Source organism: Eschrichtius robustus, chromosome X (assembly GCF_028021215.1).
Source record: "Eschrichtius robustus isolate mEscRob2 chromosome X, mEscRob2.pri, whole genome shotgun sequence".
Lineage (NCBI taxonomy): Eukaryota > Metazoa > Chordata > Mammalia > Artiodactyla > Eschrichtiidae > Eschrichtius > Eschrichtius robustus.
The window spans coordinates 23002546-23006794 of record NC_090845.1 but is presented as its reverse complement, the minus strand read 5'-3'; the positions used below and the strand labels follow the sequence as shown (position 1 = coordinate 23006794).

Sequence of the window (4249 nt, the reverse complement as noted above, 5' to 3'; positions counted from 1 at the left end):
ATGTACTACATATAAAGCAGTGGCATACTCATTAAGAAATATTGGGTTTTTGATGAATGGCAGTTATGATGTGATTATTATGAACCCCCAAAATACCACCCTCCCATCAGAGTTTATTTTTAATCCAGTAGGTAGCGGAGAATATGCAGTGCACTAGGACAAAAGAAACAAATACTCACAAATGAGAAAGTTTAAAAGAAATGAGGCAAACCACGAATTAAATACCTTTTACTCTCTGTTTTCTCCATTTTTTGTTTCCAAATATTTTCTGTGGTCGTCTTTCACGTTTCCATGAAAATCTCTATTGCAGTGCCATGTTTTCTACTTGTGGATCATACAGAAAGTATATAGATGGTTCGTGAATTTCTTTTACATATACCAAAACTGTAACTTTAGAACTCTTTAAACAGCAATAAATATGCAAGCAATGTCATGCACGAATTCATATTCTTAAGAAAACACACTATCTATTACAAGATAAAAACATTTGAAAAAACCTAAATAAGTCAATAAATAAGGTATAGAGGTTACTAGTTTAAAACAGGAAGATAAATAAGATCTATACTTTGTTCCCTCCACCCCTCCTACTCTGCACTATTTAGGGGCTTGACTGCTCCCTTCCAAAACAAAGTGAACAAACTGCCCGCGGCCTCCCTCCCTAGATGTGGGAGGAGCTGCGGGGCCTTGGCCCTGGAAGTGCACTGCCCTCGGCCACAGCTGCAGCCCTGGCCGCGGCTCTCACTCCTGCTCTCTCTTCCTCATCTTGCAGAGCCTCCTCATAGAGATCTGGGAAGGCACTGGGGACGGTATCAGCGATCTTGGCCACAAACTCCAGCACTTTCATCTTGCTGGTTTCAGCCAGGGCTCTCGGGCCCCACAGGAACTCATAGCGCGGAGGATCGCTGTTGGGCACCTGGCGGTAGGTCAGGTACTTCTGCTGCACGAACTCTTCGCTGATGAGCCTCCTGGGCTCCCCAAAGATCGAGTGCCTCCTCCCAGCATACAACCCCAACGCATTGAGGAATTCCCAGATCTCCTCCTCGGTGGCACGGTTGCCCTTCTTGAAGATCACGCCCAGGAGAGTCATCAGGAGACCGGACGTGGGCAGCCCCGACTCACCACTCGGACTTCCCTCGCTGGGGAGGGCCAGCTTGCTGATGAGGGCGTAGGAGTGACGGCTGGGGTCGACTTCCTTCAGCTCGAGGCCAAAGACCAGCTCCATGCACTCAGAGGCTCTCCTGAGGATCTCAGGGAAGTGCTTCGTGTACTTCTTGCTGACAGCCTTCAGCATTTCTGCCTGCGGGATGGGCTCGTTCAGCTTGTACTTCTCCAGCAGGACCTGCACCAACGTGCTGGCCTTCATGGACAGAGGATCTCTCCAAGTGCTGTGAGTGGAAGGTGCTGCCTGGGAGGTACTTGCACTTTCCTCATCTTGGCTCGCCCGGGCACCCTCTTCATATCCTGGGCAGGAAACCCCTGCCTCACGAGAGCTAGTGGCTGGGGCTCCCTGAGGCTCCCGGCGAGCGCCAGCAGCACGGGAGCTCGGGGGAGTACCCCGAGAAACAGAAGCGGGGGAGGGGGGCGACTCTTCTCTCTCTGCCGCCGCCGCCGCCGCCGCCTCAGTGGCCTGGGCACCCTTGAGACTCTGAGTCTCCCCCCGGGCCTGGTGGCGTCTCTCGCGGGCACGGTGCTTCCTCTTCTGGCCCCGAGGCATGATGACACAGGTCAGGGCCAGCAGGCGGGAGTGTGGGCAGGAAGGCAGGCAATGAGGGCACCTGGGGGAGGGACGGACAAGGAGATGCTGTGAGCACCTTCAGCGGGGAGATTCCTCCCTGGCTTTAACCAAGGCCGCCTCTGCAGGGTCCTTGAGGGCACTGCTCGAGGACCCACAGGGCTCCCGTTCTCCTGCTCCGCCTGTCCCCTGAGACCCCTGTGGAGGACGGCAGAGTGAGCCTTGGGGCACAGCCAGCCAGCCCTGCCTGGGCGGCACGGGGGTGACAGTGGGGGCTGGCAGGGGAGGTAGGTCCTCGCGGTTCCCATTCAGAGTCAGGATGACAGTTGCTGGCAAGACTCCCCCACCCCCCCCCACCCCCACCCCCACCCCATCCCGTCTGCTGCTCTGAAGTTGACACCACCATCTTCCATGACACCCAGGAGGAGGAAAGGAGGGAGCGTTCAGCCCACCACCGAAGGATCCTGGGACCCTCCCTTCTGCTGCCTGGTGATGGCCCCTTCAGAACAAAGCTCTAACCTCCCTTGGACCTGGCAGAGGAAAAGTACGGGCAGTCTCAGCCTGACAGTCCTTCCTTGGGAGTTTACGGGTTGGCAGGAGGGGACAGGCCATATTCTCTCTCGTCCCTTCTCTTCGGGGTGGGTGGCTCCCTTAGTCCTCACTCGGGGTCCTCCCTGGGCGGCCGGTGCAGCCTGGAGCTCCCCTCTTGCCCCGAGGGCCATCTGCTCGCACCAGTGCCGGCACCTCCTTGAGTCTCATTAGGAGGCAGTGAGGGTGACCACGCGGCCGCACGTGGCAGAGTTTTACCAAGCCTGCGGCGTGCGGCAGACAGGTCGAGGCCCTGTGGTTGGCGGCCCCACTGGTCCTCACTCAAGGGCTTGGGCTGACTCTTGGGGAGTGCTCAGGGACGCGCCTTCTGCTGGCCTGCACCTCCCCTCTCAGACAGCAGCCCTCCCTTCTCCGTGTGTGGCCGGAAGGAAGCGGCTGACAACAGGGGAGGGGTTCTGAGGTGCCCTTGCGACGGGGAGGACGGTCCTCACCCTGACTCCTCCCGTGCCCTGGAAATCCTCCCTCTGCTGACCTGCGGCCAGCCCCTCAGAACAAGGCCCCCTCCTCCCTGAGTCTCCCGCGTCCGTCCGCCCGCCCGCCCGCGTTCGCACTGAGGGAGCCCCTCCGTCTTTAGACCTGCCCGGAGGCTCCCAGGCTGACGTCAGGGGCGGGGTCTGCGTGGCCGCCATTCTGGGGCGTGGAGCCCCTCGGACCCCACGAGGGTCCCGTCCTTCACTGCACAGGGCCTGGGGCGCTCCCTCTACTGAGCTGAGCCAGGGTCCACCAACCTCAGAGCGAGGCCTTCCTTGCCCGAGGCCCCGCGGGGGAAGCGGGTGGACTTGGGGCCTAACAGCCAGGCCCGAGCCTCTCGGGCCGAGAGCAGGGGCGGGGTGGGCGGGGTGAGCGGGGCCTGCGGGGCCACCTGTTTGCGGAGGGAAAGGGGATTGGGGGTGTCGGGGGCGTGTCCCCGCACTTCTAACTGGGGTCACCTCACACCTTGACACCTGACGAGACGTGGGACTCCTCCCGCGACTCACCCTCGCAGGACGGCAACTCTCAAAAATGGCCTCGCCCCCACAGCGTGGTTAGGAGGACGTCACTTCCGGTCGTGCGCATCTGGGCTCCAGGAGGACAGTAGGGGCGGGGCGGGGCGGGGCGGGGGTGGGGCGGGGCCGGGCCGGGGCGGGGCGGGACGGGGAGGGGAGGTGTGGGGTGGTGCAGGCGGAGCTTCCCGCAGGACTGGCACGTGGGCCTTTCATTGACTCTTGGCAGGTCCTGGGACTTTTCCCTCCGCTGAGCTGAGTCAGCAGGCGTCCCACCTTGGCTCTCATTTCTGTCGGCGCCCCCGGCCGGAAGTATCTGGGGGCCTGAGCCTCACAGCCATGCCTGGGTCCCCCGAGACTGACAGTGAGGCCTCTTTGGGGCCCCCTGTTCTATGGTGGATGCTGCTCTCAATCCCCTCTCAGTGTCTTCTCTTGACTCCCTGTAGGTGCTGGGCTACCTCCCGTCTGCTGACCTGAGGCCAAGGCCTCGCATCAGAGACATCAGCTCCCTGAGACTGCTGGTGTGAAGTGCAGGCACATCTCATCTGGACACTTCTGCCTGGAGCCTCCCAGAGATGGCTGGTGCAGGTAAGATGAGCTGAGGGGAAAGGAGGCGAGACTCTCTTCTGTGGTTTGGAGCCCGTCAGGTCTCACTCAAGGTCCTCACACTGACTGCTGGCAGGGCCTGCGATTCCATTCCATCCTTCTCTGGTATGACTCCATCCCTGTCCCCAACCATGCCCCACAGAATCCCGGAGGAGTTAGTGAAGGGGCTCCTTAGCCTGACAGTTCTCACTGTGGTCTCTCTTTGTTGACATCAGGGGCATTGCCCAAAAGTTCAGAAATGAATTTCTGTCCTTTTGTACAACTGCTGTGTTACTTGCTATTCTCTTTGAGTCCGTGTGTGATAGTCCATTAAGATGAT

At 59.3% G+C, this 4249-nt stretch overlaps 1 pseudogene; it reads right to left on the bottom strand.

Annotated features, from left to right (window-relative positions):
* Nucleotides 1-594: 594 nt before the first annotated feature.
* LOC137757016 (melanoma-associated antigen B4-like) lies at nucleotides 595-2040 on the bottom strand (annotated as a pseudogene).
* Nucleotides 2041-4249: the final 2209 nt, after the last annotated feature.